Consider the following 25,796-nt stretch of genomic DNA (forward strand, 5'->3'; position numbering starts at 1 on the left):
TTGGGGCCAGCGAGGATGGTGAGCCCTCCACCAGGAATGGTTCAATAGGGGGTATGGTGGCCATGTCTGTAGTGGAGGTGCACGGTGCAACAGGTGGGTGCAGCGCTCCTGTGGTTATTCCCTGGTATTCCTGACCGTAGGTGTTCTTGCGGGTACCAGTGCTTATTGGCAGATGCAGACTGCTGGGGTTTCAAATGATGAACCCTCGAACTCTGCGTGTGGAGGCAGTCCTATGGTTCTTGGTGTATGTATTTCCTTTTATTGTGAGTCCTGGTGTGCTCCCACTGTACGGTGGCGCAGTGTTTCCTGTGGCTCTGGGGCGCTCAATGCTGTCCCTCGTGTCCAGGGTTCACCCCCCCCCCTTCTTCGGGACACACTGCACTTTTCCTGCCGGTACGCGGGCCCGTGGATGGAGGCTCAGGAGGCTCCGCGCGGCCTGCCCGGATCCAAGAGGGCGTGGCCAGGGCCTCGCGATACATCCACGTGTCTTCGCCCGGCAGCGCGCTTCACGCCTCGGCGCCTGCCGGAGTACAGCCCGGGACTAGGGCGTCGGGGATCAGGAGTAGCCGGTAAGATCGCCGGAGGTCTTCGCTCCTGGGGGGGGGCGCCGCGATGTGGGAGGCGGCACCAAAGGAGCGGGCGTACCTGTGGGGCACGGCTGCTTACCTGATGCTTCCGCCGCCACCGGAATCCCCGATCCAGTTCCAAGACGCGGAGTCACACTGCGTGCAGGCCTACAGGGCACAAGCGCCGCGAGCCGATGGCAAAGCTCGCGGCCGCCCCGTCAGGGCAGAAAGGACACACACAGCGAGGGCACGCCCACCCTCGTCGCCAGCTGTTGTGTCGGGGGACCCTACACTCAGTGGGGCATCTGGGACACTGAAGGCCTAACACGTGACCGTATATATATATATGAAGGAAGCACACGGACACTTGGGGAACTGTTGGTGGCTCTGCATGTCGTTGCCAACTGGCGTACGTACGTGCGGAGACCCCTTTTATTATGCAGGTCACGTGATGGCTACGCCGCATGCCTGTTGCGCCACAAGCGTGCATAAGCTGGAACACAACACCCACCCATGTAAACCCAACCCATGACAAAACGCAACCAAAACAAGTGCTGCTGTGTAGGTACTACATTTTGTCCCTGTAAGAGTACCAGGTGATAAGTACTGCCGATTGTGGTGAGGAGGAAAAAGGGGGGAGGGAGGAGAGGACAACAGCAATGCGAGGAGCAAAGAAGAACAAGCATTTGCACTGCAATAGGTCTCGCACTTACGCGAGTTTGAGCTATTGACATTGCAAATCATAATGCCTTTTATTTTTGTTTTCGTTTTTAAAACATAAATAAAAGGCATAGTCATTTGCAATGCCAAGAGCGTAAAGTTGCGTAAATGCGAGACCTATTGCATTGCAAATGCTTGTTCCATAGTGCAATGCAGCTGGAATACAGCACTGTAAAAACTTTTACCAATTTATGGTGGTCATTACTGTCAACCCTAATCACGAAAGTATGATGAAAATATACTCATGTTAAAATAAAACTGAGTAAGGTGGTTGCCCTGGGAAAAACTTCTGTCACGTCAAATCTATATATTTTTAAGAAACTATGGACCTAATTTAGTAAGAGAAGCCATGACAGAAAAAACCCGAAAACGCGCTCATCTACTCCACAAGCACACAAAATCAACAACTAATGTGATTTCTTATGCAAAGTAAAAACATGTTGGTCACCGCAGCAGCAAAGTGTCTATTTCTATTACTTCTGAGAGCCAACTATGGAACTGTGAGGCTCTCATTTAGCGCTTTAGCGGTTAGTTGGAACTAAATGGAGCTAACTTGGTATTCAGACTCTTTATCAGACCTACGTGATGCAGCTAACCAGTTACTGGGAGGCAGCTGCCGGTGTCCAACGATGCTGTATATCACTGCACCTCTAGTTCTGTGTCAGTATTTTGTTATTTGCAGATTTATATAGCACAAACTCGACTGGAAAGTATTGGAGGTACATAAACACCAATTATTTTTAAGCAAGGACGCATTTTCTTTAAGGCATGTGATTTGGCCAGAATCACACGTTGTTGAGCCAACACCAAGAATCGAATCTGGTTCCTCAGTTCCAATATTGGCAGTTCTGGCCATAATGCCACATCTCCTCCCCTAGTAGAGAAATCTATCTGTATCATCTCCACTTGCACTTAAATGGACTACAGCACATAGCTTAAAATAAGACTTCAAGTGCTGCAGCCAGCTGTTATTTTTGGGCTTATGGTGGCCACTTCTTCCGGAGTGATAGGAGCAGAGTGCTTCCGGGGCAGCGTGAGTTACTACTTCCTAGATGGACGTAGGCTATTTCCGGGGTGGGTTATTTTCTATATTAACCAATCGCAGTTCTTGCGGAGCAGTACATCGACCCAAGCCGTCCCGTGTTCCTTCGCCTGTCAGTCTGTGTAAACTTCCTTTCTGATTGGCTCTCCCCGCCCCCAGTTTTGTGTTAGTTTAGAGTGAAAAGGATAGCACTGGCAATCGGATTTTTAGGTCTTGCCTGCGTGGGCTGCGCACATGCGCAATCTCGCTGGCAAGATTTTATGTTTTGGATGAGCTTTCAGTAACAGGCTTCAAGCCCCGCCCCTCTTCCCCATTGGCCGGTATCACGGTTTATGCTAAACGGTGGCCAACCATTGGGAAAGAGCTTTTGGTGACGTGGAATTTTCTCTTTTTTAGACGGCCCACTTGGATGGGCTCGTCTGATTTACGTTCGTCGCAAATGCTTTCTTATCTTTATGGGGCCATGTGTTTCAAACACATGGCCCCATAAAGACAAGAAAGCTTTCACGACGGGCTAAAGTGAAAGTGGACCGTGCTTGTTCCCTGGGGGCTCTGGGGACAATGCCTTCAACGCTGATGTCAGTGGAGTGCTTGTGGGATTGGTGTCTGTCAGGCGCACACTGAGGAGAAGGCGGAGTAGGAGTCTTGCTACTGCATTATGAATTTGTTGTCCGTTTATTTTACTTTGCCATGATGAAACAAGGCGCTCCGACGTATAGGCTTTTGGCATAATCGAGTTTCAGAGTTCAAGTAAAAAGTAAGAAAAAAGAATGAGGAACGAGGGGGAAAAAAGAAAAAAGGATGAAAAAGAAGAAAGCAAAGGAAGGAGAAAGGTAATGCTTTTGTCTCTAGTTCAGTCCACGGATTTCCCCGGGTTTGTTCTTTTTCTGCGGCTCAGAGTTTATTCCAGTATGTGCGAATATCCGCGAGCGGTACCCTCGAACCCCCCTTTGGCCCTTGGTCCTGGGCAGCGTGTGCAGGCAGTGGAGAAGGGCCTGACCCCCGTGCACAGACTATCCGCCAATGAGAGGGCACAGGGGGCGTGCACGAGGGTTGCACAGGGACATGCTCAGTGGCTCACACAATGCACCCTGCACAAGGAGAATACAAAGGGAACACGACCTTCATGTATCCTTCTAACCTGTGAGCATGCCTGTGTACCCTTCACTGTATGTACCCCAACTTACCCCTGTGCGGTCTATGTCCCGTGTACCCGTATGTGTACCTCCATGTGTGTACCCCATGTCTTTGTGTGCCTCCCCTGCATTGTCTCGGCATACAGTGAATACAAAATGGATTACGACCTTCAGATATCCTTCCGACACATACACATGCCCGTGTACTTATCCTCGTTTGTGTCTACACCCACCCATCCCAGTGTCTATCATCTGTATGCGTCTTTCCTAACAGTGCGTGACTCCCATCTATACGTGCGGCCATAGTATACCCGTGTTTGTAACCCTTTGTGATGTACCCTAGTTAGAGTGTACACACTCTTTGCGTGTATCTCAGTAATGTTTGTACTCTTTGCGTAGCCTTCCTGTTTGCACCTCTTTTTTCACTCAGTGCGAGTGTGTTCCATTTTGTATATTCTCACTCTTGCTGTCCTTTCGCGGGACTGGGGGCAACCTTTAGTAGTAGCCACATGTTGTGTGGTGGGGCAGGGGCTCGGTTCTTGTTTACAGCAGACATGTGTGATGGGAATGCGGCGACGTGGTTCACTTTGACGTGCATACGCGTTTGAATACTAACAGCCGGGAACAAAGTTCAGGGTACTCCTCTCTAGTAAACATAGCTGAGCAACTATGGCCACGAGCTGGCGGTGCATGCACTGTGCTGTCCACAATGGACGGAACAGTCTGCGATGACAACACTGCTAGGCACACGCTGCTTACACGCACTTCTGGGTGCACTTTAATTGCTTATAAACCGTTCTTGGTTCACTTTGCTTATATACCGTTATGGGTGCACGCTGCCAGTTACATACTACGAGTACAAATAACTGGACAAACACCACTGGCAGCGCTCTCAATGCTTAGATGTGATTAATTTGATTTATTTCTTGAAAAGCACTAAGTCCATACCAAGGGACATCTTAGGGCTGATTTAGACAGTTAAACTAAACCTGGAAATAGATATTAGTATAATAGGTGTTTAAGTAAAAACTCCAGAGAGAATATTTATGTTCCAAAAGGTTCCTAAACGCAAAAATATGTTTTCCACAGTGTGGGACCCAGCGAGCTGAGCTTAGGGGGTGCACATGGTCACTGCGCTCTGCTGATCCCACTGGTAAGTAAAGGTTGGAGTTAAACTATATGAAAATCTATGCTGGTAGCACGTATATGAGAGTATGCTCAGGTAAAGGCACACCGCCGTATATAAACTGCCAGGAATAAACAGTTTATAATACTCAGCCCGATACACACATCTCACACACCATGGAGCGCACACAGCGCTAGACATACAATTCTGTGTCTATACTGTTTAATAACCCCTGCTGGGTATAACGTTATGGGTACCCACAGGCTGTACATGCTGCCGGTGCACAACGCTGGGTATACACACCTGTGGTAACAATTACTTATAATGCACGGCTATAACACCTCGCAGCCGGATACATAAAGCCCCCTACACACTGCAATATGTTCTGGCACATTACACGGTGCCAGGTACCATCTCTCATACATACATACACGAGGATGGGTTTAACGGCTGGATTAAAACTTGTGGTATTTTAGTATGCACAGATTAACATAGCCTGGAGCACTGATCTGCAGCTAGCAGGTGCATATACACGGATTTGTACAGCCCACTGATAACACCGGACTGGGTACAAAATGTAGAGTACACATCGCTGGCCTCTTGCAGTAGGTCATACATTGTTGGGTAGATACTTTATGGCAAGTGCTTAGAGGTTGACACAGATGGGCACACATTTCCTATTCTTGTATCCATCTCTTAGAGTTTTCTTTCCACCACCAACAATTACGGTCTCTTTATCTCACTATTGTGGGATCTCCCTTTGTCAGTGTTTTCTTATCTTTTGCTTCTTCTTGCTAGAATTCTTTTATCCCTTTCTCTCTCTTGCTCTGTGTCAAAGTCTGATAATTAAATGTCCAGCTTCCCAAAAATGATTGCTGGTGCCCAGAACCGACAACCAGCAGCACAAATTAAGCTCTGGGATTTGGCTTTGTGGTTTCCCCTTGGGTCAGTAGTCAGAAGGCTTCAATGAGTGTTTTTTACACAAACCTATATATTGGAATACCCTAGGAAATAAAGTGATTGTTGTGAAATTGATTATCAGTTTCCTTGTTTCTGTAAGTCATGTTGCACAGCAGACCGCACTGCTGTGCAACAGGTTAAAAACATTGACCAAGCAAATGGATTTTGCATAGGCGACACCTATTGGCTTTTTAGCTTTGCCAGCACTGCACTTGTTGGATAAGTGGGTTTTGCACTCTGATCTTGTAGCGGGTGTGTGCGTGCATCGGTTGTGGCGTTTGACAAGAAATGTGGTTATTAAAGTCAGCGTCCGTTTAGGGAGGTTCTTACACTGCTTTTGTTATGAATATGTTTGGTGGCCCGAATTATTTAATTATCTTACTTATTAGCAGGGCTTTAAGTGGGATGAAAAAACTGAGGGGGTCTCTCAAAGAGGCGTGGCCTATGTAATTATGGCTTAAAAGCACCTAACCTAAAAACCTGCGCTTTGCACAGTGTGCCGCCTGACTATATTTTGCTCTTTTTGTCATTGCATCCAGATATATAATACAGAAAGTAACATTACATCTCCAACCAGCCAGGACTATTGGGTTTGCCAATGTTTGTTAATTGCATAAGATAAGTAACCAACAACTATGGCTTCTTCACCGAGGTATCTTGGCACTAAACCCAGTAACCGGGAAATAAAAACAAGGGGATAGCATCATGCGGTCCGCAAAATAGATATACGGGCTGGAAACATAGTCTAGATATGAATACTGTCTAAGGTACTGGGAATAGATATGAATACAGCCTAAGGTACAGGCAAATAAAGGTTTTACCCGTAAATAGACAATTGTTTTTCCATGTGTCAACACTGGGCGCAGCCCGCAGGGTCCATAGGTCGGGAGCTGGCCACTAACCCACACCTCTATATATATTCCTGGCACTGTCTCAATTGCTTTTTGCTGCACTCCCCAGCGCCTGGCACTCTGTTTATCTCTCCCGTCTCCTCTACATCCGCCCGGTCTCCTAGATCGCAGTGTCTTTGTTCCCTTTGGAGTCCTATCACCTCGATGCTATTCCCCCCCCCTCTATTTCTTCCTCTCTGTCCCCCATTCCCTCCCTCCCACTTGCTCTCTCTTCTTCTTACTTCTCTGTCTCTTTTCCCACTGGTTCTCTCCCTTACTTCTCTCTCTCTTCTCCCTCTTTCTTCACTTGGACAATAATTCCATGTACAGTTTTAAAAAGTTTTCAAACTCGAAGGGCTGATTCTACCCATCTAACTGTAAAATTTAAATAATAATTCTAGTTCCAGGAGGATGAATGTGACATTTACAGGCGTTCCCAGGGCCTTGTGAAGCAGTCTTCTACTAATGTTACTAAACTTAGCTCCAAAACATACTTGGTGCTCGCTTGCCGTGTGCAGGGAACCCTGTTATGGTGTCGGTCCTGGGAGGGCTGGCCTCACAAGCACATATCACCGTGTGGTGTGCCACCCGGTGGGCATGGGCTCACAATAGTATTCAGCCGGTGTGTGCGCGAGAGAAGCGGCTTGATTAAAAATGCAATAGGTTTCGCCTTTCATTAAGTTGAAGCCATTTGCTTTGCTATACAATACTATTAGCAAAGCAAATGGCTTTAACTTAATCAAAGTTGAGACCTGATGCATTTTCAATGCTTGTTAAAGATTTACTATCGAGAGACAAGAGGCAAGTTGTACGTTTGGAAACCTCCAGCCTGTCTTTGAAGGGTTCAGAAATTTGGGAATTAGTATAGCGAGGAAGGGGAGCAAGCTCCCCACAAGATGTCGGGTTGCGGAACGATTTGGATGGGAAAATGGGACCAGCATCAGGAAAGAAACAATGTAAAGTAGAAGACAGGATCAACAAGCATCGACCTCTTACCTTTATGGGGCCATGTGTTTCTAATTAGCGTGGAGGCATGCACTGCCCCCGACCTCTCAAAGGAAAACAATCTTGACGAAACCAAGAATTTTTTCCTTTGAGAGGTCGGGGGCAGTGCGCGCCTCCACACTAATTCGAAACACATGGCTTCAAAAAGATAAGAAAGTAAACAGCCACTCCGGATCGGGCGGACGAAAAGGCGAAGGGGTGTCACCAAAAACCCCTCGTTTCCAATGGAAGGCCACCGTTTAACATAAACGGTGACGCCAGCTGATGGAAATGAGGGGAGGGGCTTCAAGTCCCCTTCTCAAATCTACTCCTCTACAAAATCTCTCGCGCAGCGAGCAGTGCTTTGCGCTACAACGCCAGGCGAGACCTAAAAAAGGAGGTAGGGAACTGGCTATCCACATTGAGGACATTTGCTATCAACGATGTCACTATGTGAGGGGGTATCAATTATCCACTCCACTGTTTGTTGGTGGGGGTTGTGAGTCCCCTGAGGAGTGAGACAAAGTGAATTAACACAGTAACAGTAGACTGACTCTTCACAACTGCGCAGCCTGATCGGACTTCTATTTCTTCGAAGAGACTCGCCCTATTTTAATTTTGTCAGAATTTTTTCGATATTCTATGTCAAGCAAACCCTTTACTAGTAATGCTCACTAGTTATGTCTTTCTAACGCATCCGCTTCCACCACTGCTTCCACCCCTGCATTCATCTCTGATTTTATCTGTTAGGGAATCAATTTCATCAAGATGGCACCTGTTATACATGTGATTGTTCCACATAATACGCAGTGACGCAGGAAATCTCAATTGGGTCTTAGCTCCGAGCGCATTCAATATCGCCATTCTTTTTCCTAGTTCCCACTGCTTAGTGGCGGTAATATAGGAAACATCTGAACAAATAGAAAAGGAAAAAAACAGTAGAAAAGAAGCTGCACTTTAGCTGACCAGCTTTCAGGTCGAGAGACAAAACTCTCTCCTTAGTAGTATACGTGAGAAAGTTCACCAAGATTTTCGTAGGGCGCTCTCTTCCTTGAACCCTCCTGAATGGATCGCGGTGCACCCTCTGAATATCCATACTCAAGTCCAAGCCTACATCCTCAGAGTCTTTCAGAATAGTAGCCTTCAGAAGGGAGACGACAAAGTTCTTGATATCGTTCCCTTCCAGATCTTCCGGGACGTTTAGGATTTTCAAGTTATTCTTCCTGGAATGGTTTTCCAACCGCTCAATGTCATCTTTCAAATCCTGATTTTGCTTGACCATTTTACTCATTGAAGCAGAAGACGCACTCAGAGCTTCCTTGATTTTTGGTAGCTCTGCCTCAAGAGCGTCCGTTCTTTGTGAAACCTCCTCTACTTTCTGTGCAAGTGCAACACAGGAAGCCTGAATAGCTGCCTGGTTGGCCTCTGCGGTGGTAAACCTCCTAGTGATGTCATCTCTCAAACTTAACAGGATATCGGCCAACGTCCCAGGGGACCGAGATATACCTGCAAGCCCGAGTAAGGACTGGTTGGGTGGTGGGGATGACAAGAGAGGACTGCTGGAGAGGCTCAGGAGTCCCAAACATCTGAAGTCCAGATTGAGACCCCCCCTACCCTTTCACTGAGATTGTACTAAGGGGATCTTCCTGATCAGTAATCTGAATCTCCAGTGCCGAAAAGCTATTCAACAGTTCCACTGATGGGTGAATAGATACTGTGTGGTCTTGCACGAGCAGACTCTTCACAGTAGCAGAGGAGTTAGTAATGAGCTGGGGACTCATTTCGCTAACCACAAGGCCTGCTGTAGTAATGGTGGCTAAAGTTGTAGTGGCTGAATCAGCAATATCAGCGGGGGTAGAAATGGTCGCCATATTTAAAGTCACCGCCTTATCTGCCTTACCCTTATCCTTTGTGCTATTATTCTGCCCACACACCACAGTACTAGTGGAGATAACCTTATAAAAAGATTTCAATGAGGGCGTAATCTTAACTTTAGTGCCTCCCCTGGTTCTTTTACGGCCTTTTCCCTTACCTAGGGGCGTTCCATCCGTTCCACAGGCGCCTGTCGCCTGCCTTGTGGTGGCTTTTACTACCACTATTGGGGGTGAAACAATCTTTGGTTTAGGGATTATAGCAAGGTTATTAGGGAGCCTATTCCGCAATGTATAGCGACAAACTGTGGGCTCGTGGGAGGGTATTTCCTTAACCAAACACAAGCTTCTATCAGTGTTACTGCCCCCACACTTCTCCATACGGTAGACAAATTGGTGTACAAAGTTTTTTGATGTATGCAATACAGTATCCTCCTTGTGTACCCCACAAGACTGGATGGCAGCATATGTTTTCCAAATTCAGCCTAGTCTGGAACAGTGGCCCCCACCCCATTCTTGAGGTCACCTTAAACGGCTCAGTCACGCACCCTGCAGTCTCGCTCCCAACTCCTACCTCATTTCACCCTGGTTTAAAATCCTATAAATCCACTACAGCGTGCCGAAATTGATGCAAAAAGGGAGTATGCACCGCGCCCAGGGGCAGCCGGGGCTGTATTAGAAGAGCCCACCGCCTCCACACACTAGCCGCACCTAGGACGCGGCTACTCGGAAACTCTGGAGCCGCTCCGTCCTGCATCATCAGCGCGCGCCGCCCCAAGTTGCAGCAGGCGCAGGAAGCACGCAGGTAACCGGGCGGGCAGGCGGAGGGTGCGAGTAGGCGCGGGTAGAACGGGTGAGTGGGGGAACGGAGGACCATGAGCAGGAAGGTTTCCTGAAAGAAAGGGTTTATGCCGAATAATGCCAAAATCCTTCACCAAAGCAGCATCTCAGGGCGGAATCTGCGAAGAACGGCCGCCGCAGTGATCAGTCAGCCTTTTTTCAATCAATCAATCAATCAATCAATCATGCCATTTGTATAGCGCACTACTCACCCGGGAGGGTCTCAAGGCGCTTGGGGGGAGGGGTATGCTACTGCTCGAACAGCCAGGTCTTGAGTGGTTTCCTGAAGGCGAGATGGTCCTGGGTCAGCCGAAGGTGGATGGGGAGGGAGTTCCAAGTCTTGGCAGCCAGGTAAGAGAAGGATCTTCCTCCGGCGGTGGCTCTTCGGATGCGTGGTACGGCTGCGAGGGCGAGGCTGGTGGACCGTAGCTGGCGGGTGGGCGTGTAGAAGGTCAGGCGGTCGTTGAGGTACTTGGGGCCCAGGTCGTGGAGAGACTTGTGTGCGTGGGTGAGGAGCCGGAACGTGATCCTCTTGTCGACGGGGAGCCAGTGCAGGTTCCTCAGGTGGCTGGAGATGTGGCTGCGTCGGGGGACATCCAGGATGAGTCGGGCGGAGGCGTTCTGGATGCGCTGGAGTCTTTTCTGTAGCTTGGCTGTGGTTCTGGCGTAGAGGGCGTTTCCGTAGTCCAGTCGGCTGGTGACGAGTGTCTGGGTGACAGTCTTCCTGGTCTCGGTCGGGATCCAGCGGAAGATCTTGCGAAGCATACGCAGGGTGTTGAAGCACGATGAGGAGACGGCGTTGACTTGTCTGGTCATCGAGAGGGAGGGGTCCAGGATGAAGCCCAGGTTGCGTGCGTGGTCGGTTGGCTTGGGTGCGGTGCCCAGGGCTGGGGGCCACCAGGAGTCATCCCAGGCGGAGGGCGAAGATCCCAGGATGAGGACTTCCGTCTTGTCCGAGTTCAGTTTCAGGCGGCTGTCCTTCATCCACTCGGCGACGTCTTTCATCCCTTCTTGTAGGCAGGTTCTGGCGGTGTCGGGGTCTCTGGTGAGGGAGAGGATCAGCTGGGTGTCGTCGGCGTAAGAGATGATGTTGAGGTTTTGCTGGCGTTCGATGGCTGCGAGAGGTTTCATGTAGATGTTGAAGAGGGTGGGGCTGAGTGAAGATCCTTGCGGGACGCCGCAGATGGCTTCGGTGGCCTCGGAGCGAAACGGGGGGAGGCGGACTCTTTGCGTTCTTCCGGCGAGGAACGAGATGATCCACTCCAGTGCCTTCTCTTGGATACCAATGTTGCTGAGGCGCTGGACTAGGGTGCGGTGGCAGACCGTGTCGAACGCAGCGGAGAGGTCCAGGAAGATGAGGGCCACTGTTTCCCCCTTGTCGAGCAGGGTCCGGATGTCGTCGGTGGCTGCAATGAGGGCGGTCTCGGTGCTGTGGTTGGCTCTGAAGCCAGACTGCGAGGGGTCGAGGCATCCGTTCGTCTCGAGGAAGGCGGTCAGCTGTCTGTTGACGATCTTCTCGATGACTTTAGCAGGAAAAGGGAGGAGCGAGATGGGGCGGACGTTTTTGAGATCGGTGGGGTCCGCTGTAGGTTTCTTCAGGAGGGCGCTGATCTCGGCGTGCTTCCAGCTCTCCGGGAAGGTGGCGGTGTTGAAGGAGGCGTTGATGATGTTCCGGAGTTGGGGTGCGATGGTGGAGTCGGCCTTGTTGAAGACGTGGTGTGGGCAGGGGTCGGTCGGTGATCCGGAGTGTATGGTGTTCATCGTGCGGGCTGTGTCTTCGGTGGTCACCGTGGTCCAGGTGCGAAGGGTGGCGGTGGGGGGCGTTGGTTCGACGGTTGGGTGCGTGGGTGGGGCGCCGAAGCTGTTGTGGATGTCGGCGATCTTGCGGGAGCTCTTTGCTATCGTGGGCGTTGTTGTCCAGTCGTTCCTTCAGGGATTTCTTCTTGGTGGTGCGGATGAGTTGGTGGTGCTTGCGGGTAGCGTGTTTGAGGGCGGTCATGTTGTCGGTGGTCCGGTCGAGGAGCCAGGCTTTCTCGAGGGTGCGGCAGGTCTTCTTGGAGTCCTTGAGGTCGTCGGTGAACCAGGATGCCTTCTTGCTTCTGGGTCTGCTGGGAGAGTTCTTTAGTGGCGCGAGGTCGTCGGCGCAGGCGGTCAGCCACTGTGTGAAGTTGCGGGCTGCTTCGTTGGGGTCCGTTGTGTTGGCGGGTGGGCTCTGGCTGAGGGAGGTGGTGAGCTGGTCTGCGGTGATCTTGCTCCAATTCCTGTGAGGTACCTGTTGCGGGTGGTGGTGGGTCGTGGATCTTTTGAAGCTGAAGTGGACGCAGCTGTGGTCGGTCCAGTGGAGTCCGGTGGCATGGCTGAAGGTGATGTACTTGCTGGAAGAGAAGACGGGATCAAGCGTGTGGCCGGCGTAGTGGGTGGGGGTGTTGACCAGTTGCTTGAGTCCGAGGTTGGCGAGGTTTTCCAGCAGGGCGGTGGTGTTGCGGTCCTTGATAAATTGTCCCCGAGCACATAGACACAGATTCTTAGATTGTCCCAAGAGAAAAGATAACCACAATCAAACTTGTTCTTTCAAAGTTCATCAAATCAAGTTCCTTTAATTTTCATTTCTTTTCTCTTCATATATCAACAAAAACTCTTCATAATCTCCTTCAAATTGACATAGAAATGTAGCCAATGCATCAAGGACCAATGCCAACACGTGTTTCGTCAGAGGGTGCAATTACCCAAATGACTTCTTCAGGGCTACAATAAAATAAGAAATACATAATATATACAATTCTCATTACATGTGAAACCAAACCATCACCAGTGAGTATACATTTCACCTAGAACAAAAAGGTGAAGTGTGACATAATATACTGTATACAGGATTTGAGACTGTTACAAAAGGATTAACAGAAAAACGACTAAAATCATCACTTAAGAGGAGAACAAACCTATGCAATTAATAAGTTTCAGGGGAACAAACATAATCCAAGTAATATAGGAAAGGAGAAGAAAAACCTAAGTGTAGTAGATCACCCAAACAACTCATAAGTAGAACCTTATAACCCAAAATGCAAACCAAAAAACACGGAAAGCTGTAAAGGGCTGTGAGAGCGAAAAGTCAGGCTACTGGTGATTTTTTATTTTTAATATATATAAAGGGCAAAGAGATCAAATCTCAAAGGCCATATCCATTTATAATGGGTTGCTTAGCCCTGGGGCCATAATTTAACCAGAGTCGGGAAGTTTACTCACCAAAAGATACAGTCCAAATATGAGGTCAGGTAAACAAATTCCAGAAGATATTAGTTCCTCAAATATTACTGAGAACTAAATCAAAAGGGAAAAAACCAATTTAAAAACATACTTTCCTAGGTGCTATATCATAGCATATTATACCTATCTAAAACAGACAAAGCTCAATAAAGCTAAACAAGATTTAAAAGGGACCTATTTCAAACGGGTAGTTGGGAGAGTTACCTCAATCCATTTTCTATCCCAGAGTTCTTCTTGTAGAGTAAAATATAATTAAGATCTGTAAAAATACAAACCAGTATACAATATCAGAAATTACCACAGTATTAAGAGCAGCTTACAATGCAATATACTAACTACGAACACCATGGAATTTAGTCCATAGGTGTGTGAGCAGAGTCATGACATTAAATTAAATAATAATTATGTTAAAAAGGACTTATTTGACACGCGCTACGATATAAATCGGTAATATCGACCCAACTCATATCTGTAAAAACAACTAAACAATATGTCAGTGCAATCAGATCAAATTACCATTACCAATAGTAAATATAGATGGCCCATAGTACTCAGGCTTCTAACATCTTATTTACTACCATATGGAACATGCATAGTAAAGCAAGCAGCCAGTTAAGCTAAAAAAACCTAAGGCTGCACTTCTTTGGCTCCCCGCATTACCCACAATACGGCACTGCCAGCTTGTGCCCATATTAGTGGCCTTAAGCTAAAGAAAGGAAGAGTGCTCCTCAAGCCGTCAACAAAAAGAGGGTCGTTTTCACTGAGAACCGAATTATCGGTATATGGCGTATAAATACCCACTCCCGCCAGACTGACCCTGCCGGTCCCGAAATGGACATAGGACGTCATATTTACTCTCAAAAATAAACACACAAAGCAAAATAAGCAGCCGGTTAAACCAACCATAAGGCTGCACTTATATGGCTCCCCGCATTAACCCCAAATAGTCTGAGCCCATGTAAGTGTCCCTAAAACTTACCAAGGAGAGTGCTCCTCACGCCGTAAAGAGGGGTTCGTTTTCTATGAGAACCGAAATGTTAGTAAACGTCGTTTAAATACCCGCTCCCGCCAAACGAATCCTGCTAGTACCGAAATAGACATAGGACGTCACTGTTTACACTCACCCAAGAGCTAGCGCCATCTTGGAGTAGTAAAATATCGAGCATAATGGTAACAACATAATATATTTAAACTATTGCAGTCAGGCATACCAGCGAAAAATGTTTCTTAGAAAAAGAATGCAACATGTTTAATGCTTTTAACCAAAAAGCCCATAATGTATGGTCAAGGGCTATAAGCTCAGAATTAATCGACTCCGGGTTTAGAAATAGGTAACAGACTACTAGCCCAAGCTCGGCTGATCTATCCAATACTAGTCATCATCGGAGGCCACAGATAAAATCCAACATAAATATCTTAATATACCAATGTGCTCAAAAAAGAAAATTTGAAAGAAAAAAATAAATAAACAAAATTATATAAAAAATTATTTAAAAGGAAATAGGGGAAACCAAAAGAGGAAACCACATCCAGAGAAAGGGAAAATACTTAAAGACCCAACGTAATGGGTGCACAGATTAAACATACATGTTAAGCAGATTGAGGCCTCAATCTGCCAATCACTAATTAGAGATAATCTAAAGAAAACACAGACAATTCTTAGGTCCTCTAAGTGAATATTAACACTCCATCACAACACCAACAGGCGCCGTGTAAGTTACAGTGCTTCTCTATTTTACAGATATTAGCAAAAGATAGTGTTAACATTTAAAACCCAGTAATTCCACCCCAAACACGATATTATACATTACAATGAAATGGCAGGGTAATATACTTTTTTATATATTATATATGTCTACCACATGAAGATTTATAATGCTCAGCTGATTCTAAGGTAAACATAAATAAATTAAAGGAAATAATGTAGTTCATGGTCCACATTTATCCCGTGTTCCACCGCATGAAGTTTGAGAATCCATTTCGCTTCACATTGTCTCAGTGTATGCTCTCTATCTCCGCCCCTAAGGTCACCATATATAGTTTCCAGTCCATGAAATTGGAACCCCAAACTTTTTTTGTACTCCACGCAGTTTGCTGCATGGCAACCAATTGGGTACCTTTGATCCATATTTTTAAGGGCACGGAAATGTTCAATCATTCTTTCTTTCAAAGGGCGGATGGTACTACCCACGTAGATTTTCTTACATCTACAAATGACAACATAAACTACATATTTAGTCAGACAATCCATATGCTGATGAATTTTAAAAGTGCGTGAGCCATTATAAGTAAATTCCTTAATCCCTTTATGGGCCATACGGCACATGCTACAACTACCACAGGGAAATGAGCCAATGTTGAGATCCCTCAACCACGTTTTCGGCGTACCCCGTTGTTTAGGGTAACTAGGGCTAATCATACCCTGGATAGTTCTGCCCTTTCTGTATGTAATACTGGGTGAACTAGGAATATAATCCAATAGGGTTTTGTCTGCCAATAGAAGAGGCCAGTTCTTTTTCAAAATTGCATATAACTTATCCGACCATGGGTGATAGTTTGTTACAAGGCGTAATTTATTACCCTTATCAGAGTTAGATTTCTTCGCGGTTTTCAGAGTATCAGTATGTTTAAGTTTGGTCACTCTGTTTTTAGCTTGTATTAACACTTTATCAGAGTAACCCCTGTTCTTGAATCTTTTTTCAATGTCTGTCACATTGTTCAAGAAATCTGCATCCAGAGTACAATTCCTCCTTGCCCTAAGCATTTCCCCATAAGGGATAGCATTTTTCTGGCTTCTTGGGTGAGCACTACCAGCGTGTAGAATTGCATTACACGCGGTGGATTTGCGGTACAATTTTGCTCTGTATTCTCCCCTCAAAATGAAAGAGCTCCAAATCAAGAAACACTATACTATTCGAGTCAGAATAGTATAGTGTTTCTTGATTTGGAGCCGAAAACGTGGTTGAGGGATCTCAACATTGGCTCATTTCCCTGTGGTAGTTGTAGCATGTGCCGTATGGCCCATAAAGGGATTAAGGAATTTACTTATAATGGCTCACGCACTTTTAAAATTCATCAGCATATGGATTGTCTGACTAAATATGTAGTTTATGTTGTCATTTGTAGATGTAAGAAAATCTACGTGGGTAGTACCATCCGCCCTTTGAAAGAAAGAATGATTGAACATTTCCGTGCCCTTAAAAATATGGATCAAAGGTACCCAATTGGTTGCCATGCAGCAAACTGCGTGGAGTACAAAAAAAGTTTGGGGTTCCAATTTCATGGACTGGAAACTATATATGGTGACCTTAGGGGCGGAGATAGAGAGCATAAACTGAGACAATGTGAAGCGAAATGGATTCTCAAACTTCATGCGGTGGAACACGGGATAAATGTGGACCATGAACTACATTATTTCCTTTAATTTATTTATGTTTACCTTAGAATCAGCTGAGCATTATAAATCTTCATGTGGTAGACATATATAATATATAAAAAAGTATATTACCCTGCCATTTCATTGTAATGTATAATATCGTGTTTGGGGTGGAATTACTGGGTTTTAAATGTTAACACTATCTTTTGCTAATATCTGTAAAATAGAGAAGCACTGTAACTTACACGGCGCCTGTTGGTGTTGTGATGGAGTGTTAATATTCACTTAGAGGACCTAAGAATTGTCTGTGTTTTCTTTAGATTATCTCTAATTAGTGATTGGCAGATTGAGGCCTCAATCTGCTTAAAATGTATGTTTAATCTGTGCACCGATTACGTTGGGTCTTTAAGTATTTTCCCTTTATCTGGATGTGGTTTCCTCTTTTGGTTTCCCCTATTTCCTTTTAAATAATTTTTTATATAATTTTGTTTATTTATTTTTTTCTTTCAAATTTTCTTTTTTGAGCACATTGGTATATTAAGATATTTATGTTGGATTTTATCTGTGGCCTCCGATGATGACTAGTATTGGATAGATCAGCCGAGCTTGGGCTAGTAGTCTGTTACCTATTTCTAAACCCGGAGTCGATTAATTCTGAGCTTATAGCCCTTGACCATACATTATGGGCTTTTTGGTTAAAAGCATTAAACATGTTGCATTCTTTTTCTAAGAAACATTTTTCGCTGGTATGCCTGACTGCAATAGTTTAAATATATTATGTTGTTACCATTATGCTCGATATTTTACTACTCCAAGATGGCGCTAGCTCTTGGGTGAGTGTAAACAGTGACGTCCTATGTCTATTTCGGTACTAGCAGGATTCGTTTGGCGGGAGCGGGTATTTAAACGACGTTTACTAACATTTCGGTTCTCATAGAAAACGAACCCCTCTTTACGGCGTGAGGAGCACTCTCCTTGGTAAGTTTTAGGGACACTTACATGGGCTCAGACTATTTGGGGTTAATGCGGGGAGCCATATAAGTGCAGCCTTATGGTTGGTTTAACCGGCTGCTTATTTTGCTTTGTGTGTTTATTTTTGAGAGTAAATATGACGTCCTATGTCCATTTCGGGACCGGCAGGGTCAGTCTGGCGGGAGTGGGTATTTATACGCCATATACCGATAATTCGGTTCTCAGTGAAAACGACCCTCTTTTTGTTGACGGCTTGAGGAGCACTCTTCCTTTCTTTAGCTTAAGGCCACTAATATGGGCGCAAGCTGGCAGTGCCGTATTGTGGGTAATGCGGGGAGCCAAAGAAGTGCAGCCTTAGCTTTTTTTAGCTTAACTGGCTGCTTGCTTTACTATGCATGTTCCATATGGTAGTAAATATGATGTTAGAAACCTGAGTACTATGGGCCATCTATATTTACTATTGGTAATGGTAATTTGATCTGATTGCACTGACATATTGTTTAGTTGTTTTTACAGATATGAGTTGGGTCGATATTACCGATTTATATCGTAGCGCGTGTCAAATAAGTCCTTTTTAACATAATTATTATTTAATTTAATGTCATGACTCTGCTCACACACCTATGGACTAAATTCCATGGTGTTCGTAGTTAGTATATTGCATTGTAAGCTGCTCTTAATACTGTGGTAATTTCTGATATTGTATACTGGTTTGTATTTTTACAGATCTTAATTATATTTTACTCTACAAGAAGAACTCTGGGATAGAAAATGGATTGAGGTAACTCTCCCAACTACCCGTTTGAAATAGGTCCCTTTTAAATCTTGTTTAGCTTTATTGAGCTTTGTCTGTTTTAGATAGGTATAATATGCTATGATATAGCACCTAGGAAAGTATGTTTTTAAATTGTTTTTTTCCCTTTTGATTTAGTTCTCAGTAATATTTGAGGAACTAATATCTTCTGGAATTTGTTTACCTGACCTCATATTTGGACTGTATCTTTTGGTGAGTAAACTTCCCGACTCTGGTTAAATTATGGCCCCAGGGCTAAGCAACCCATTATAAATGGATATGGCCTTTGAGATTTGATCTCTTTGCCCTTTATATATATTAAAAATAAAAAATCACCAGTAGCCTGACTTTTCGCTCTCACAGCCCTTTACAGCTTTCCGTGTTTTTTGGTTTGCATTTTGGGTTATAAGGTTCTACTTATGAGTTGTTTGGGTGATCTACTACACTTAGGTTTTTCTTCTCCTTTCCTATATTACTTGGATTATGTTTGTTCCCCTGAAACTTATTAATTGCATAGGTTTGTTCTCCTCTTAAGTGATGATTTTAGTCGTTTTTCTGTTAATCCTTTTGTAACAGTCTCAAATCCTGTATACAGTATATTATGTCACACTTCACCTTTTTGTTCTAGGTGAAATGTATACTCACTGGTGATGGTTTGGTTTCACATGTAATGAGAATTGTATATATTATGTATTTCTTATTTTATTGTAGCCCTGAAGAAGTCATTTGGGTAATTGCACCCTCTGACGAAACACGTGTTGGCATTGGTCCTTGATGCATTGGCTACATTTCTATGTCAATTTGAAGGAGATTATGAAGAGTTTTTGTTGATATATGAAGAGAAAAGAAATGAAAATTAAAGGAACTTGATTTGATGAACTTTGAAAGAACAAGTTTGATTGTGGTTATCTTTTCTCTTGGGACAATCTAAGAATCTGTGTCTATGTGCTTTGTCATTTGAACTCCCTGGTCTCAGAGGAGTTCTCCTTTTTTTGGGGGCGTTGGTGGCCGCTTCTCCCTGTTCCCTTGAGCCGCTTTATTTTGAGAGTATTACAGCAGTTGTTGTTGCGCAAGACTTACCCAGCCACTACTAGTTTTGTAGTGTTGCGGTCCTTGTTGTTCTCCAGGTGGAAGTTGAGGTGCCCGAGGAGGATGTAGTCGGTGGAGGGGAGGGCGTGCGGGCTGATGAAGTCTGTGATGTCTTCGCTGAATTGTGTGCGTGGTCCCGGGGGTCTGTAGACGAGGGTGCCTCTGAGGGTCATCTTAGGGTCGGTGTGAATCTGGAAGTGGAGATGTTCGGCTGCGGCGAAGGAGTCGTTGGCGTCGGTCGTGATGCGGATGGTGTTCCTGTGGACGATGGCGATGCCACCTCCGGTCTGGTTGATGCGGTCCCTCCTGATGATCTTGTACCCGTCCGGGATGGCGATGTCGGGTGCAGAGGAGGCGTTCATCCAGGTTTCCGTGAGGAAGGCGACGTCCGGTGATGTAGCGTCGAGGAGGTTCCAGAGTTCCACGGCGTGTCTGTAGACGGACCGGGTGTTGATCAGGATGCACTTGAGGTGGTTGCTGCTGGTGTTTGTCTTGGCGGCTGCGGGGCAGGTTCGGAGGCAGGTGAACTTGCAGGTGCAGCAGGTGAAGGGCCCGTGGGTGCGTCTCTGGGTGGCTCGGCAGCAGGCGTGGGTCCGGCCGGCATTGAGTGCGTTGAGAGTGGCGGCGTCGTAGGTCAGTCGGGTCGTCTTGCCTCGGCGGGGAGGGCCAGGGGTCCTGGCGCTGGGCGCGGGCCAGGCGCGGACGGGCGCAGACGGGCGCAGACGGGCTTACCTTTGGCGCTCAATCGACGCTCCCACTGCGCGCGTCCGCTGTGCGGTCGCTCTGGGGGCATCATAAGTAAGGAGCCGGGAGGGAGGAGCAGCTGGGTGGCGGGAGCGGAGCGGCGAATGGAATCACAGGGGGGCGGGGCCGCAGGGAGGCAGCGGCGGGAAATTCCAAGAAGCAGCGGGCAGCGGGAAATTCCCAGGAGCAGCGGGAAATTCCCAGGAGCAGCGGGCAGCGAGCGAAGGAATCTGCAGGCAGGAGGCGGCAAAGGCAGGCAGGAGCGGCAGCAGTGAGTGGGGCGACCAAGCCCTGTGGAGGGCTGAGCGGTCACACCACACATCTCGGGAGCTCTGTCACGGCTGTTAGTTTTCGGCCGCCATGTTCCCCCGGGCAGTCCCAGTTTTCAGTGGCAAGAGATGCTTACATTTTAAATAAACTTTGTTGCTGGCAACTTCCCGCTTGAAGCGTTGCACAGCAAATTAGTATCAAGGCCTCATGGAGCACTGCCAGAGGACCACCACATAAACTGCAGCTTGGCGGCCTGGCAGAGTGTACAGAAGAATCTTCCAGAAATCCAGAAGGCTAAAGCAGGTTGTTAAAGACTTTCAATGATATTAGTCTGGCGTGCTCAGAAAAATGAAGGACTATGAGTGCGCACATACTTGGTCATAACTACATGAGCTCGCTGTAGCGAAATTTGAATAGTATCAGATCCACTAACAAAATTATCTTACCTGGCTTTAGTCGAACAGTAATCCTTCTAGCTGCAGTAATAAAAAAACAGAAAGTGAGGTAGGTGTGCTTCCGTTCAGCAAGGATAACCACAGTAAAAGGAAAGTATCCACATTTGTAGTCTATTTTATTGTTTGCTTAGATACACAAACTATTTCGGCATGTGGCGAGAATATCTCACAGAGAAAGGGTTGGGAAGAGGAGTATTTCAGATTTGGGTGCACAGATCTTCATTTTCTAGGCTAGCTTCTTGTTTCCCTATATGTGGACGATGTCCTGGTCTATCTGAGACAAACTGAGTATTCTGCACCCATACTACTGAACGTGATGCATGAGTGTAGGAGGCTGGCTTAGTATATGGTGCCCACTTATGCAAGTTCAGCACCGTGCATTACTTCAGACCACCCTTATGGTGATTTTAGTGGCCTTAGACAACCTTAGAAAGCTCTCTAAGTGGTAGCTATGGAGAGCAGCCTTCAGTCTTAGTCCAGAAGGAGTGTAAGCTGCTTGTTTTACCACAACATAATCTTATTGGTATAGATTACATAAAAAAGAACCGCACAGTGTATTTATGAAAAATAGGTATCATAAGACACTCACTAACGCATAAAAATATCTCCTAATCGGAGATATACACAATGCACACAGTACTTTGCAAATAAAACAGGCAAGTACCACGAATTGCACAGTGGTAGCGAGGGAGAGACCAAACAATATATTAAAATAGTGGGATGAAAACCACGACTCAAGTCAAGACTATACCCAGAAGATGTAGAAGTGGGGGCAGCTGGAAAGCAGGAGTTGATGCAGTTCAAAGATTTGCTAGATCTATTTGTGGGCAGTTACTCCTACACAAAGCGCAAAGATCTGTTTGCAGAGGATGAACCTTGCTTTACCCGTGAGGTGAGGTGGGGCATGGGGCAGCTCAATCATCTGGCCATTACTGATCCTGGAGCACATGCCGGTAAGCATTCTGTCAGCTGCTCCCTCTGTCGTTGTCTTTCTCTCTGCCTGCAATTCTCTTGGTCTGTGGATGCTAGTCTCTCTCTGTTGGGATCCTGGTCTTTCTCCTTCTTTTCATCCCCCTCTCTCTACACACCTCTTTCACCTATCTCGTTCTATTTATGTCTGTCTTCACTCTCTTAAATACCTCACTCGCTTTCTCTCTTCCTCTATGGATTGCTTGACTATGCGGACTATGGTCTCACCAGCCAGTCTCTCCGCTCATGCAATTGTCAACATCAGTTCATTCTTGTAGCTATCTACCTGCCAATCAATCTCTTATTCTCCAATAAAAAGAAACTAAATAAGTCAATCAGTTACTGAAATTATTTAACATATATGATGCACACAAACTGTACACATTTGGGTAATTTTGCAGTGTAGTCTCTGGCACACTAGCTACCATCTTACACAAGGCCTCCAGAGAGTGCCAAGGATGGTGGTCTTCCGAACACAGAGGTAGACCACCACATACAGACTTGCATACACTCATACAAGCAGAACACAGCCAGCTACCCATACATCTAGCAGACACACACACACACCAGGTCCTGGGTCCCTTGGCACACCCACAAGCTGTCATTATTTCTCATCAATCACAACTTGCTGCTGTTTGTTTATTTCTGCGGTGCTCAAAGGAGAGCCTAGTGTTAGGTAGAGCTTTTAATCACATGAAATCTGTTTTGCTTTTAAAAAAAAACCTGAAACAATGCCCTTTGCTCACATACAGTGGCTGAAATGCAAAGTGGTAAGTGTTTCTAAAACTACATTGGGCAATAGCGCAAAATGCAACGTGTTCTCTCTTTGTAGGGCACGTAAATGCAGTGTGGCAGTGCAGGTGCTGCCTCTATATCAGCAAACCTTATTGTATGAGACCCGAGAAAACAGATATCTGTCCCATTCTTTTTGTCATGACTAACCCAGCTCTAATACTCATCGGCGTTGTATTTAATTAGTGTCATTTTCATGCGCGGTTTGTGCACGAGTTTATGTTTCTGAACAAAACATATGTGTTTACCAGAGAGCACATCATGGTCCGCAAAGCAGAGAGATAAGGGATTTCCCCACTCTACATGGACTGTTAACGCCCGTGCGTATGTGTATGCAACAGTAGAGGGGCATGGTGTAAATGTTTACTTTTACCGAAAACTGTCACAGTGTATTACCACTGCGCTTGAAAATACAACGTAAGCAATTAGGTCACCACCTCAACGCCAGTGCAGCACCACAATCAGTGTACCAGCACCAGCATAGCCCCACCTCAGCACCAGCAGAGCCCCACCTCAGCACCAGCACAGCCCCACCTCAGCACCAGCACAGCCCCACCCCATGAGCAATTCAGCATGTGTGCAGCAACACCTCAGGAGAGCACCAACACAGGATCACACAGCACCACCTGAGCACCAGTGTAGCACTACCATCTCAGCATAACGAAGCATCACCTCCACACCAGCACACCACCATTTCAGTCTGTCCTCTGATCTGGCATCTGTTGAGTCTCACCTAGTATCCATCTACTGCTCGTTTTGTAATTCAGATACTATTTCCCAACCTCCACCCTCAAGTTGTTTATGCCCCCCATAACAAAAAAAACTATAACAAGCATTAGAACAAGCAGTAAGAAAGTGCCAGCATTGCAAGGGCAAAACAATTAGAAGACATTTTGTTTATGTAAATTATTTTTTAATAGGCTTGTTCAGTTCTACACAATGTCTGCTTGGTTATCTATAAGGTAACAAAAATGCTTATGACACTTTATTATAATTTTTCAACATGCTACACAGAAGCCACACTGTTCTACAACATAGCTTAAAGACATTGATAAAGCCAATAGCTGTGGCTAAACACTCATAAGGTCCCAAAGGCGATACCTATTGGCTATGTCAATGCTTGGTCTCAAATGTGCTCGCTCGTTCTTTTCGCCCGAACGTAATTACATGAAACATTATTAAGACGCCGAGCAACAGGCATCAGCAATACCATTAAAAAAAAACCACAGTCGATCGTTCCTGTGGGTGACAGCCGGAAGACAAACGTTAATTGGGAACAGTGTCATGTAATGCAAAGGGGGCTTACTCTCCTACCTGCCTGATCGCATCTTTATGTTAATGTTGTTACAGTTCCTGGTGATATACAAACCAAACACTAGTCGCGCTACCTGTCCTGATATTGTTGAAAGGAAACGGAAACCCTGTCTGATACAAAGTTACCACTTGGTCATCTCTGTCTTCAGTTTTTGCATCTCAGCCAAAACCCAGTTCAACAACACTTTATCTCGCCTCCAAAACGTTCCCGTTTGCCCCCAAATTACCCAACTAATGCTCTATGACAAACTTCGAATAAAGAACAAAACGTCATCATCAACTGCTTATAAGGAAATTGAATTAAGCCCTTGCAAAAATGCATACCTGCTGCGAGCTGCTGACATCTCCTTGCAGGATCCTCGCATTCTCCCTTCCACTGTGCAAGAAGAAAACAGGAAGAAGACACAGCTCCTAGTATTGGGAAAGTGCAAACGCAATATACTTGGGAAATGTAGTTTTTTTCTGCTATTCGCCCCTTCACCTAGACACACACTCACACCACAACTCCCAGAATGCTACGCTTCAATCCCATGCTACGTTGTGCAAGATCTGTTTTCAGAAGCGGACTTCTGAATTCACGTGTGCCTGCTGAAAATTGCTGAATATTTCTTTCTTAAGTGTGAAGCGCCCACTCTGCATAAACTTACCGTTTCGCTCCTTCCTGTAACTATTAAATGCTGACTAGGAAGAAGTGAATCATCTGTGTTTCCTCGAGCCAGCTTTCCTTCCTATATTATTGCTAATATTTTTTGGCTGGTAGCTTGAACGCTGATTGTAAAAGGCTAACAAGCACTGGCAAAGCTAAGAGGTCTTGACTCTATCGGCTTTGGTAAAGGTAGTTTGCAAAGTACTGTTTAAAAAAAGTTAAATAACCCAAAAATGTTTAACAAGCAGTACCGTATTTTATGGCACTTGAAAACTGTATTCTGATTGTAATATTTACAAATACTTAGAAATGTAATGGTTTATTTGGCAAAACTGTTTATAAAGGAAACTGTGCAACCCGAGGAATACGTAGAAGCGTGTTGTGGTTGTTGGGGGTGAGGGAGTGGCAAAGAAGCGTGATAGATGGTGGTGATGTTACTGAAGTCCACAGCTATGAAACAAAATGGTTTGCAGTTGGCAGTGGGGACAACTATAAAATATATGGAAGTACTCAGTGAGGTAGCCAGCTTTTGTGACTGGCCTTGTGCAAGGAAGCAAATGGGCTCCTGCTCAGTGCTTAAACTGTGAAATAATGCAGCAATCTTGTTTCGGTGGGTTTTTGGGGTACGGTGCCATTCAGTTACTGCTCATAAGGAAGCCACGGCCCAATAAGTGCAGGTACTTAGGCTAGGGGTGGGTGAAGAAGACGGAGAGTCATGTTTCGGGGTGGGGGCGACCTGAAAAGAACATATTTCAGTAGCTGTGTTTGCAAGGGAAGGACAGGGCCATGAAAGAGCATACTTTGTATTTTGATACAAGTTGGAAGAGCATGAAGGACGGAGTCAACAAATGCTGATAGTAATGACCAGGGGCCTCATTTATGAAAAGTGACGCATCGCTGCGTGAAAGCAGCGATGCGTCACTTCTCAGTGCGCACTCCTTGCGACATTCCTGATGCGTCATATTTAAAGTATGACG

General features: G+C 45.8%; 1 protein-coding gene across 1 annotated transcript in view; it reads right to left on the reverse strand.

Moving 5' to 3' along the window:
* The window catches only part of SLC38A9 (solute carrier family 38 member 9), a 396,909-nt gene extending 372,310 nt beyond the window's left edge, over positions 1-24,599 (reverse strand). Inside the window, exon 1 of the mRNA XM_078675090.1 lies at positions 24,498-24,599. The gene's annotated coding sequence lies outside the window, so the exon portion shown is untranslated. The remainder of the gene's footprint in view (positions 1-24,497) is intronic.
* Positions 24,600-25,796: the final 1,197 nt, after the last annotated feature.

The sequence above is a fragment of the Lissotriton helveticus genome, chromosome 2_1 (genome assembly GCF_964261635.1).
Source record: "Lissotriton helveticus chromosome 2_1, aLisHel1.1, whole genome shotgun sequence".
In the NCBI taxonomy this organism is placed as follows: Eukaryota; Metazoa; Chordata; class Amphibia; order Caudata; family Salamandridae; genus Lissotriton; species Lissotriton helveticus.